We start from the raw sequence: 12,395 nt of genomic DNA, 5'->3' as shown, positions 1-12,395 counted from the left end.
GCAGGCAGAGAGGCACCAGCATCCGCAAGCTCCTTCTCTTTATCGCCTCCTTCCCTACAAGACTCGGTTTGCCAGAACCATTTCAGTATGATGGCAGCGTCCTGTGAGCCCGCACCATAAATCAAGGCTGCCAAGTGCTGGAGCACCTCCTTTTCCTCCTTCCATCCCTGATAGTGTTAACACTCTCTGCACCTGCCTGCGCCCAGGGCTTTGGGAGCCGAGCTGCGCAGCGGAGAAACTAACCTCTGATCCCGAAGAACAGCCTCGCTTAAAGGCACTGAAGCAAATCCAAAGAGGAAAGGCACCTACAACACACTGCCTATCTCTTACGTAGATTAAAGCAGCTGGTGCAGAGGTAAGGGGTAGGGATGGACAGGGGCTTCGCTCATATTCATGCCAAAAGAAGTCATTTCAAAAATCCAGAGCCACAAGGGGTTTCCAGCCCTTGGGGAGCTCTTTCTGGGGAGACATGGCTGCAGAGGCAGAAACTAGTTCTCTCCCACCTCCCAAGATCCAGTTTGGCAGTATGGGACAGGGACTACTGCGAAGTCCTACCCAGCCCTCAGGGGTGTTTTGGTAGCAATAGTGGTGCTGCATTTAATTTTAGGTGAATTTAAACTCTCCAAAGGCAGGCACTTCAGTGGCTTTCTCAGCAAGGTGCCTGGCAGCCAGCAAAAACATGCTCCGCAGACAAACGCAGCGCAGCATTTGCAAGAATAATCTCCATGCAGAGCCTCCAGTGAACGCTTCTAAGGACTCTGGCCACTTTGTTCAGCTCTCCCAAGCGTAGCCAAGGCTCGACTTTAAACAGCAATGCTAGACCCAGGTTTTCCTTCCCTACTCCCTACCTTCTGCCAAGGCAGGGACAACTGAAAGCCATGGGGGGAAAATCTGTTGGACTAAAAGCCTTTTGGTGTGAGATGCTGCCATCTCGGCTCGGAGACCCTCCAGCCCCAGGTTTGCGCTGCTCGAGCGTGCTGCTGATGGGCTGAGGGCATAAATTTCTGCCTACTGCCATTGCAAAGAGGCGTTTGGGCATCCATCTGCTGCTCACGCGCCCAACTGTCCTCTCTGGTCCCAGCCATTCGGACAGTCCTACACAACCAGGCTCTGCCAGCACGGCTGTGCCAGGCAAAACTGGGGACAAGACACCTGCAAAGCCCTTGCAGACATCTTAAAATCCCAAATACCTCCAGCTACAGCCAGGAGGGTTTTCTCAGTGCTGCAGCTTATTTCGTTTTGGGAACCCTTACAAGCAAAACCAAAGCAAGCACAGGACCCCCCAGCCAGACCCAAAACCCCAACAAACCTCTTCCACAGAGAGAGTCCTCCCGGCACGGATGCCCTCCGACAGTGCGAGCAAACCCCGTCTGACAGAGGCAAGGCCAAACCCGTAAGCACCAATTCCCGTGCATCGAGTCCTTCCGAAAACAAAGCTCTCCGCAGCCGCGTTTGGGCGCGTAGGCAGCCGTGCCCCGAGCCCTTCCTTAGCGCAGGAGGATGAGACAATGCGAGCGAACGTTAAACACCGCTCCACGGGCACGCTGCTCTCAAGGTTAACATGGCCCCTGGGCTGCCAGGCGCAATCCTCAGCGCTACCTGTTCAGGGCTTCTTGGACATCCCGACTGTCTCCTGGGGGGGTCCTGCCTTTATACCCCAAATTAGAGAGAGATTGAAACCTCCAGCAACTATTCCCAATGCATTTGTCATCGCTAGCTGCTTGGGACGGGGACGGTCTCTTCCACACATGCTTATGCAGCGCCCAGCTCCCACCAGGGAGCTGCTGGTAACTACCGCAATACGAAGCATAAACGCATCCGTGCCTAGAAAAATCCAAATATCCTTAACAGAACAGCACTGCACCGCGTCCTTCCTTCCAACGAAACCGCAAATTACTGACCTGTGCACAGAGCTCCCCCAATGCAAGCTGAAGCACTGACATCAGCTTTTGCCGTTGCTCAGGAATTTAATTCTAGGGGAGGAGAAAAGGGAGGGGGGGAGCAGGAAGGAGAAGGAACTTATTTATCAATAAGGGAAATAACCAGGAATCTTTAAAAACACCCAACGCTCAGCAGAGAAAGCAACATTTATCACTATATAATAAAGGGGGGGGGGGGGTGTGCGATCAATCGGTCCATGCACATTAGGGGAGGTGGAGGGGATTATTTTAAACGGGCAGCTTAACTCATTAATCGCTAGCAGCGCCTTTGGAGCCGCAGCAGTGAAGTGTTGCATGAAAACCCCCGCTGCTGAACACATGCCGGCTTCGTTTAAACGCCAAGGACACAGGGCGACACTCCAACCTCTTTCATCATCAGAAAACCCACAGCGCTGGTAACACCGGTTCCTCCGACACCAGCCCTCAGCACCCACCAAGAGACACCCCCCCCCCCCCGCCCCGCGACCCCCGCGATGCCCGGACCCCCCCCAAACCCCCTCCTCACCTGCACCACCACCGCCCGGCAAACGCACACAGCCGAGGCAGGGGGGGGATTTGCAACCCTCCCCCCCCCCCCCCCCCGAAAACAAGCGCAGCGTCCCCGACATGCGCGGCCGCGGAGCGCCAGCCCCCCCCCCCCTCCCCAGCCCATGCAGGGCTGCTCCCTCCCCAGCCCCAGCAACCCCCCCCCTCATTTTTTTTTCTTTGCACTAGAATAATTCCACACCCCCCCCAAAAGCCCCAAAGCCCTCTCTGTACATATACACACGTACATCTATAGGTATATGTTTTCGCGCTGTGCACCGGCGCTGGGCGCGATGCCGGCTCCGCTCCGCACATGCGGGCGCGCTGTACCGCGCTGCACCGCACCGCGCCGCCCCGTCGCCCCCCCCCCCGCCGCCCGTCCCCCCCGTCCCCCCCCCCCCCCACCGCGGGGCGCACAGACCCGGCCCGTATAGACATCTATAGGGGGATGCACTGACCCGGCGCGGCGGGCGCGGACGGCCGCGCCGCTCCGCGGGGTGTCCGCTGGCGCGGCCGCTGCCGGCGCCGCAGGGCCCGCATGCCGGGGAGAGGGGGGGGGGGGGGGGCCCGCTCCGCGCTGCTCCGCGCTGTTCCGCGCCGCTCCGCGCGCCGCCGGGAATGCGCCGGCGATGAGGTCATGCCTCGGGAACGGCGGGGGGGGGGGGGTGGGGGGGGGAAGGAAAAAAAAAAAAAAAGGGAAAAAAAAAAAGAAGACAGCGTTGACGTCACCCGCAGCCAATCAGCGCGGGCGGCGCAGGGGCAGGGTGACGTCAGCCCCGCGGGCGCGGAGCGGCGCGGAGGGAGCGGGCGCTGCTCTCCCCTCCCCGCTCGGCCCGGCCGTGCGGAGCTGCGCGGGACTTGCGCGGCCCCGCGCAGCGCTGCTGCCCGCCCCGCCGGAGCCCGCGCTGCCTGCGCGCATCCCGGGCAGCCCCGGCCCTGCCCGGCTGCGTGGGGGGGTCCCACGCCTGGTGGGTTTGGGTGATGCCCCCTCTCAGGGGGATGGGTCACCCCGCGGGGACGGTGGCCTGAGCGGCAAAGGGCTTTTTTTGGGGGTGACCCTCCAGGCCGCTGATGTTTCCGGGAGACACCTCCAGCGCCGCGCTGCTCCCGTCAAAAAACGAGTTTTCGTGTATTTTTGATCCCTGGATGGTTCCCGGGGTGCCCCTCTGGCCTGATGCGGGCAACGCCGGGCCTGGAGCAGGCAGGGGCACCCCTCCTGCCTGTCAGTGCACCCTGCCTGCAGCTCTCCTGCCGGTGCTGCCCGCCCCAGACCCCCCGATGCTGAACTTGGAGCTGCTGGTCCTCCAAGTTCAGAACTTGGTGGCTGCCGGGTCGGCCCACGGGACTCGCTCGCTCTGAAGTGCCCACGCCAGGGAAGGATGGATGTAACGGCAGCGTGGTCTCGCAGGAGAGCGTGGCAATGAGTGGTCCAAAAGTTGGGGGGTTCAGGGGGAGCCTGGCCCACGGGTGGGCTCCTGGATGGATGGGGTGGGCTCACCTCCGTCCTGCTGTGGTGGCACCAAAGGGCCACGGCTGGTCTGGCTAATGCAGCAAGGGTTCTCTGTCCTTGGCCTTGGCCTGGCAGCTCCAGCTTAGAGAGGGATTAGGGTTTAGGAGCTTAGGTTTTGCTGGCGCTTAGGAAATCAAGGGAACCTTCCTCCCCGCTGATACAGATGCCGGATGTTTTAAAATTAACTCTCATCTCTCCGGACACGCAGTTGGCAGCTTGCTCAAGAGGGTGTCGAGATCCCACAGTTACTGGCAGCAAAATCTTTCCCAGAAAGGTGATTTCTCATAGAGCACCAGAGGTATAAAACCCTGGAATGCTAAAAAAATCTCACTCTCCCCATTGTATAAGCAGCACTGAGTTCATACCCTTCTCCTACCACAGAAAATCAGCTTAGCCAAAGCTGTCAGCAGGGAAACTTTTGCAAAACCAGGGCTACACTACCTAAACGGGACAGATTTCGGCCCAGTTACCATCATGGGGTAGCAGGAGAGCTCGCTCCTCTAGCGGCTCTGGAGCGCTCGGTCCTGGTGGCAGTGGGAGCAGGACATGCCTGGCATGGCTGGAACGAAGCCGGGGTCTTTCTTCCATTCTGCTTTTCCTGCTGGTTTTCCTGCCCAGCTCCCTCCTCGCAGCCAAGCGGAGCACCCTGGCCAGGGGAAAACTGAGAAAGACTTGCTTCAGCTTAAGGCTGTTTCCTCCCCAGCCCAACACCCCTTTTCAGGGGTAAAATAGAAAAAAAGAAGGGGAAAGGAATGAGTTTGAAAATCCCAAAGCTTCCTCGTAAAAGCTATTATCTAGGCAGAGAGCCACAAGCTCGCAAAGCCTGCTGAAGGAAGAGGATTTCAACAGTTTCGTTCCAAACCCCAGTTAAAATCAATGTTTCCAACCCTGGGCCTGGCACGCTGCTGCCAGATGAGGATCCCAGATCGGCCGTCGGGAGGATAGCTCCCTGGCCGGCCCGTGGCACGGTGCAAGGGAGGAGGGCGAGGAAGGAGATGGCACAAGGATGCCGGGCTGACAGCAGGCAAGGGATGGGGAGGTGGTGAGGGAGAGGCAGAGGATGGGGTGTCCCGAGGGACTGCCAGACACCTGCCTTGGGCTGTTCATTCCAGCAAGACGCCGAACTGAGCTCCCTCTTGAACCTTCATCTTTGGCAACCTCTCCTCAGCCACCCCACGGACCCCCTGATGCATCCCTGAGTGGTGGGGACACGGGAGATTTGACCCCTACAAAATCCCTAATGGCAGCAAACAGGAGGAGATGCTCGGTCAGGGCCAGGGACCGGTGGGACACCGTTTCTCAGGGCCGGCCGGCAGGAGAGGCTCCAGCCCACGAGCCATCCATCTCTCCCACGCCCACTGCTTCTGCGCGAGGCGCTGCAGCCAAGCGCCTGGTGCGGAGAAACCAAAACAAATGATTCACTGCTGTTACACTGCTCCGGGGATCGCAGGGGCCAGGAGCAGGCGGTGACAGAGACTTGCAAAACCTCACCTGCCTCCCAAAGCCAGGAGCTAAACCCTATTTAGATCCCAATCCCGTTCAACCTGAAATTCTGGCGTTCGGGTGTGGACCCGTGACTACCTGGAAGAGGGCGGCCAGCCGGAGCGACGGCAGCGCTCTGAGTGCACCCGGTCAGCTCTGGGTGGCTCAGGCGTGCTGACTGGGTGAGCAGCATCCCTATTTTCCCCAGGGGAAATTAAGCGGGGAGAGCAGGGGCAGTGCAGTTATGGTCAGGCAGGCAGAACAAAGCAGCCTCACGCTCTAAGCTCCCATTTACCAGATGTGAATCTATTGTCTCAGCCCCAGGGCCAGCACACACCCCCCCCTCCCCACCACAACCATCCTGAGCTGAGCAAAAATTATGCAGCAAGTTGCTTAGTGCTAGAGGAAAGTGCTTTATTTCAGGTAAAGCACTTAAAAAATAATTTGCCCCACTCTGTTTTTTCCTCTTTCCCAGATTTCAGGCACATCCGAAGATGGATTGCATCCCAGCTACGTGTTTCGAATGCGAGTTACGCCTGTCCACGTAATAGTTCTTACTAAAATGTTTTCCAGGCCCCCTAATTGCCATGGCAGGCCAAGTGCAGAAGAGTGCAGTGGAGCCTCCTGCATCCTACAGGGATTAAAATCGGAACCTGATCACAAAGGAAACTAAAACTAGGAAAAAGAAATTGCTGCCAAACCAACTTTCTTATCCATCAAAAAGGAGAGACTTTTTGCCAACCTGCAATTAATTTAAATGGCCAAATAATTTTTTTTTAACCTTGCCTGATGTTCAGATGCAGTTCCTTGCGCCACCGGCCGAGCCAGCCTCCTGTCGCCCTTGAGCTGGCAGCACTGGCTGCGGCGCCAGGCACTCTATTCCCACCGCAGAGGGTATTGGCACCTCGAAACTGTGCTGATGGCTGAAGCCAGAGTCGACCCTTGGGCTGACATGACTCTGCTTCTACCAAGCGTGTTATTTCTGCCATGCATGTGCCTGTCACCCTCGCCACGGCGTCCTGGAGTGGGGCACGGCAAGATGCTGGAGGAAGGGGTTTGCCAGGCTCCGTATCGCCCTGTTTTGTAAAGAAACATATTGACTGAGGTGAACTGTGCATCCCACCGTAGGAAGGGCATCGCTCGCCTCTTTGGCTCCTGCCCATGTGCTCCCCGGGAATCAGGTCTCCAGCTCTCCCACCCCACAGCTGGGAGGGAGCCCGGCAGATTCCCGGTGTATCCCAGCACGATGCCTTCTTCCTGCTAAGCCCAAATTATTGTCACTCCATTAGTGAAGAGAGTTGACGTGCTTCAGCGGGCAAAAGGCACTTGCAGCATCACCAGGCAGCTGTGTTTCTCACACACGGGGCCGCCCTGGATCTGTCTCTATTTTCCCGATAGAAATATCTGCCCGTGCGCAGTGTGGCTCAGCACTTGCAGGGCGCGGAGCTGTGCGTGCACGTCGCAAAAGCAGCTACCGCGCAATTAATTGCAGGAGTAGCAGGCTGGAGGGCTGCGTGCTGTGCCATTCAGCTCAGTGCATGCTGCAGAAGCATTCATTCTGCGGCTCCGACTGTGCTGTGAGGCACTCCTGCCAAAGGGAAAAAGGAAAAAAACCCATCATACATTGAGAAAATTCCCTCTGATTCCCTCCACCTCGGACGTGTCTGAGAAAAGCTGGGCAGGAGCGTGGAGATGTGCCAAACGCGGGGCATGGTTGCTGAGTCCTGGTACGATGGGTCAAAGTCAGGGGATGGGAGGGGTGGAGGAGCAGGACCTTTGCACCGGCACGAAGCGATCATGCTGGAGGAGCCGAGGCCAGTGGCAGCAGCTAAGCTGTGCAGAGGCTTTGCAGTAACACCCGCCGGGTGCAGGAAGCATGCCTGCTCCTTCGCCCCCACTGCTGAAACAGCGTGCCATGTTGGCATGCACGTGGGTTTGCCCTGGGCAGTGAGGGTAGGCGAGTGGCTTTGGTGTGCCTAGACCCTGTCCGGGGTCATACTCACTCCTCTGAAGGCAGCAGGATGGGGACAACAGAGAGAACAGGGTCAGGGGAAAGGGAGAGACACCAAACGGTTTTGTTTCAGTATATCCAAATCTTCAAAAATAATCACTGCCCAGTGCTCCGGGACAAGGCATGGTCTTTCTTCTCCATATGTGAATTGGGGATGGGAAAAACATTACCCTAGGCCAGAAGGCCACATGGAATTAGGCTCTGTGCAAGGGTCCGTCAGGTCTACACTCTTTTTCTCTACCCCTGTGCCGGTTTTTGTTAGGCTGCTCACCAGTTGCTAGGTTTTTTTTTTTGTTTTGTTTTGTGTTTTGCTTCAATCATTTTCACTGATGAGAGCATCTGCTGCCATCTGTGCCTCCCCCTCCTCCCCCCGGCAGGGCTGCGCACCGCGGCGCTGCCTGCAGAGACTGTCCAACCTGCTGCACGCCTCCCGCAGAGGCCTGACAGCGTGCAGGGGTGGGGCGGAGGGAAGAGGCACCTCCATCAGCACCCTGCTCTTCCCCTCTATCCACCAACCGTGTCTGGGCACTCCCGTCATTGCCTCCGTCACAGGATGCCCACGGTGCCAAGGTCCCAAGCAAGCGCAGGACCTGGTGGCACTAAGCAAGGCTCCTCTGAGAAGCCAACAACTGATGAGACAGTGTTGGAGGGGAAAACATAGAGGTGAAGGGACTTTGGTAAGGTCACAGGGGACATCAGCACAAGGCTGGGAAGAGAGGCTGGCAGTGTGGCTCTGCCTCCTGGCCCGCGTTGTGCCTGGGAAGCAGGGTTATGGTGCTACAGCGCGGTGTTGGGGTTTGCTGGTGGCTTACACACCCCGCAGAAGAACAGAGGGTGCCGTTTGCATCTCTCTCTGACTGTTAATTTGGGTATCCAGGCTGAGGGCTGCTCCAGGCCTGACTCACCGCTCTTCGCCTGCACGCCCAGCAGCTCAGCCCCGGCGTGGGAACCGGCGGATGCTGGCGCTGGACCTGAGTGAGCTCCAGCTCGCCATGCTGTGACCGCCAGTCCCCCGCCGCAGGAGAGCCATGGGGTCACAATGACTGACCAAACCCAAACCAGTTCACCCCAGCTGGGATTTGAGGCGCCACCGTTTGCAAACTGGCTGGGCGGCATTAGCGCAGGGGTGGTGGCATGGCTGAGCCCTGTGTGGCAGCCGGGGCAGAGCCACGGGTGAGCGCCGAGGTTTGCACAAGCGTGGCGGGCTGTGCTCACACGCGGGCCTGACACCCACCCCTGGCACTGCTTGGCCCCCAGCCACCTCTCCCTGCCAGCGTGGAGGGTAAATGTGTAACAGCACCCGGGCCCTCGCCTGACACACGCGTCCCAGCTGGCACGAAGGGGCACGTCCCGGCGGGGGGGCTGGGGCTGTTGCCTGGCCCCCATCCCCTCCTGGCTGGTTTTTGGGCACAGGAGCACCCTCACCCCACACCTGCTTCCTGCGCAAGCCAGTGCTTGCCCTGCACGGGGGCTCACACCTCCTCAGCGGGGGGGGGGCTTGGCAGGAGTTGGGGGGGAGTTCTGGCTACTTGGGGTGAGCAGGGATGGACCCCCCCTCCCTGCGGGGGGGCCGAGGCCTCCTGGCCTGCCCAGAGGCCGCAGGGATGGGCAACGTGGCAGGAGCTATGGTGGAGCAGGGTGGGGGGCCCTCAACCTGCCACCCACTGCACAGCTCCTCACCCTGCAGCTTGGGCACCCTACGCCCTCCCTCCACCACCTCCTCTGGAGGCTGGGGCTGCTGGGGGAGGTCACCCCAAAGCCGTGTCACCACCGGGCTGAATGAGCCCCATGGCTGCAGCACCTCCTCCCTGCGCGAGTGTGCTCCTCGCCAGTCTTGGTGGCCTTCCCCACGCTCACCCCAAACGCCTTTCACGTACCAGGGGCACAAAACCCGCAGCACTAATTTAGACACGATTTCAGAGTTGAATAAAAGGGAACAATCACTCCCCCCCTTTCCCCATTTCTCCCCGCGAGCTAAAGAAAAAGCAAAAAGAAACCCTCATCAAGCTGGCAAGCTCAGTTTCCTGAAGGAATAGAATTAAATCTCTATATGGCAACGTGACCGTCAGTTCTTCCCCATCTCAAAAGATGCTTCTCAAGCAGCGTTCGGCTGCTCCTCTCTTCCACCCCCTCCTCTCAGTTTTCCTTCCCGCCGCTGAGAGCAACAGAGGCTGCGGCTTCGCAGCCAAAAAAAGGTGCGATTTGGAGAGTGCGGCGCGACGTTGTGAGTGGCAGAAGTGAAAAGGCAGAGAAGCAACCCTCGAAAGCCTGCCTTCTGCTGTATCGGGTGTCAGCCTTGGCAAAACCTGAACTTCCAGAATTTTCTTTCAAAATTAAAAAAAAAAAAAGGCAATTAGAGGACCTGTCGGATTTGGCTGCTGCTTTTCTTTTCCTTGTTCCCTCAAAATGACAAAAAAGTTCTTTCTTTCTCTTAACAGCACAGTTGGTGCAATCTGGGATGTACCTGCCTGCCAGTATACGGGGACGCAGTTTTGCCGTCTCAGTTTGGGGTTCCCCGACACTGGCAAGGCTAAATGAATGCTAAGTACCCTCACGCTGCTGAGCTTGGAAGACCTCTGCATGAATAAATGACTTTTTTTTTTCCCTAAGCAAGCTTGGAAATCTATGTCCCCTCCTTATTTTCCCCATCTGGGGCATGCTTTCCTTCTGCCGTGAGTTGGGAGGGGCTGCATTAAAACGAAAGGGGGGCACTAAGAGAGAGGAGGGGAGACCGCAGGGGCTTTGCGGCTGCCAGCCCAGAGCCGCAGGTGGAGCCGAGGTGAGGGCTGGGGTGGAGCTGAGCTTCTGCCTGGGGTCCATCAGCCCATCCTCCAGCCACGGGGTTACTGCATCCTCCTCCGCTATCCTGTTCTTGTCCGAGACAGGTCTGGGTGGATCTCCAACCTGCTGCAGCGCAGCGATTTCAGCGTTCACACCTCCTACAACGTGGGCAACAAATAATAAATATGATGGTTACTAATAATAGCCCACCCTCTCCATCCCTGATGGTTTATGCATGCAAAAATGCTGCAGAGTCAGTTCGATATTCCCCCTGGTTCATTAAACCAGCATCCATTTTCCTGCAGATAAGACGGTCCGTCAGGGGAAGGGATGATGGTAACTCATTTGTCACACTTGTTAAATGTAGGAAAGGCTGGCTTTGGGTCACTTCCAATTTTGTGTCAGCTCTGCCTTTATCTGAGCAGCCCCGCGCCTGCATGCCAAGCAGGGCGGCTCTCTCCTGCGTGGCACAGGAGATGGGGACAGCAGCACCATCCGTGCAAGATCTCACAGAGTTGGGGGGGGGGGTGTGTCCGACTGCGAAAGCACTTGTGACATGGCTCCAGCAAGTCCCAACTCATAGAGAGGAACGCACTTGTTGCAAGAGGTGCCAGGCACCTTGGTCCCTCAGTGACCTAAATCTGCGACTTTGAGCCCCGGGCACAAAGTGCTTTGTGTGAGTTAACCCCCAAGGCCATCCTGCCAGGCTTGTGTTTGGGCTGCAAAGCTTGAGAGGTATGATAGGCACCCAGGTGGCAAAGGATATCGAGCCAAGACCTTGGGAATGGCAACATGAGCTCAGTGCGGGTACAGGGGGAGGGAAAAAGTGACACAATCTCACCTCTGCTCTCCTCCTAGCCCTCAGAGGATTTCAGGGTGACCGGTCTGGGTCTTGCCTAAACTAGCACCATCCCAGCGGGCTTTCATTTGCTCCAATTATCAGGTGCCAGCTCAGGGTGGCGGCAACACAGTCATTTTGGCTGTACCCTCTTGGGAGGCATTGCCATCGTGATAGGCCACCTCCTTCCTCTGCCAGGGACAAGGACTGGATATATGTTAGGATGAAAATGTCAGTGGCTATGACCCCTCAGATCTTGCTTCAGGGAAGGGAGCAAGAATTAACCAAGAGAGTTTGGGAAGAGTCTTGACCTCTGAAGGAGTGATCATAGAGCAGTTCATGGCCGAGATACTTCCCAGGGCGCCATGTACTCTGCACTGCCAGTGGAAACTGCAGGGCAAAACAGACCCCTGATCTGGTCTGGTGTGGAAATGCCCCCCAGCGAGTGGGGAGCAGGTAAGACTGCAGGTCCTTCTGCCCGTAGCTTCCCCCATAACTGAAGACCAGGCTAGGGTTAAGGCATGGAGACCTGGACAGGAAGGAGGTGATACCTCATGAGGCTTTCAGGGAAGCATCCTCATGGCCTGTCCCCACAGCTCACTGCGGCACAGCCCTCACTGAGCACAGCCCAGAGACAGCACGTTGATTTAACCACGCACTCAGCAGAGGATGAAGCATCCCACGATGGCCTGTCTGCATTCACTACCTCTTGCTGCACCTTCGCTTTCATGGTGGGCACAAAGGTGGACACCGTTGCCTCCTCCTGGCTCTGTGGCTGGTCTACAGCGACTGGTCTCTCTTGGCACGAGGTCATCTTACAGCTGGGAAAAGATGAGGCAGCTGTGGCATGTGTGAGATGAAATGAAGGGTCAGAGGGGCTGAAAAGATGTATTTTAGTCCTGGTCTTGCCATTCATTTGTGGTGTGGCGTCACAAAGTCAGGGCGTCTTGATTTGCAGCACCACAGGCAGCTGCAGGCAGCTATCGGGAAGGACTCCGAGCTCCTGCCTCGTTCAGCAGCAAAGGCTCCGAAATCTGGCTCTTGGTAACAACCCTGGGAAGTGCTGCGGTAGCAGCAGGTTCAGACTGCGGTGATTTATTTCTATCTTCAACGTTGGTCCTATCAGCGGAGGGGGGACCTGCCCGTTCGGCTGCCTTTGCCTGCTTGCCATTGATCAACCATCACGGGAGCTGCTGAGGTCTCTGCTCTTAAATCTGGATCTGTGCCCTCTTTCATGGCTGCATGCGGCCCCGACCTGCAGCAGCATCCCTCACTCCTGCTTTAAATCTCTCCTAAGCAGCCGCTGGT

General features: G+C 57.6%; 1 protein-coding gene across 5 annotated transcripts in view; it reads right to left on the bottom strand.

Moving 5' to 3' along the window:
• Positions 1–3,014, bottom strand: part of DUSP8 (dual specificity phosphatase 8) — a 42,583-nt gene extending 39,569 nt beyond the window's left edge. Inside the window, exon 1 of one of the 5 annotated variants that reach the window (XM_074842372.1) lies at positions 2,924–3,014. The gene's annotated coding sequence lies outside the window, so the exon portion shown is untranslated. Of the gene's footprint in view, positions 1–1,309; positions 1,518–1,901; positions 1,947–2,445; positions 2,482–2,713; positions 2,734–2,923 lie in introns of those variants that run through there. The other 4 variants (XM_074842375.1, XM_074842374.1, XM_074842373.1 and 1 more) reach the window with 4 other exon arrangements.
• Between the last annotated feature and the right edge of the window lie 9,381 nt (positions 3,015–12,395).

The sequence above is a fragment of the Strix aluco genome, chromosome 16 (assembly GCF_031877795.1).
Source record: "Strix aluco isolate bStrAlu1 chromosome 16, bStrAlu1.hap1, whole genome shotgun sequence".
Taxonomy (NCBI): Eukaryota; Metazoa; Chordata; class Aves; order Strigiformes; family Strigidae; genus Strix; species Strix aluco.
This window is presented reverse-complemented; position numbering and strand designations above follow the sequence as displayed.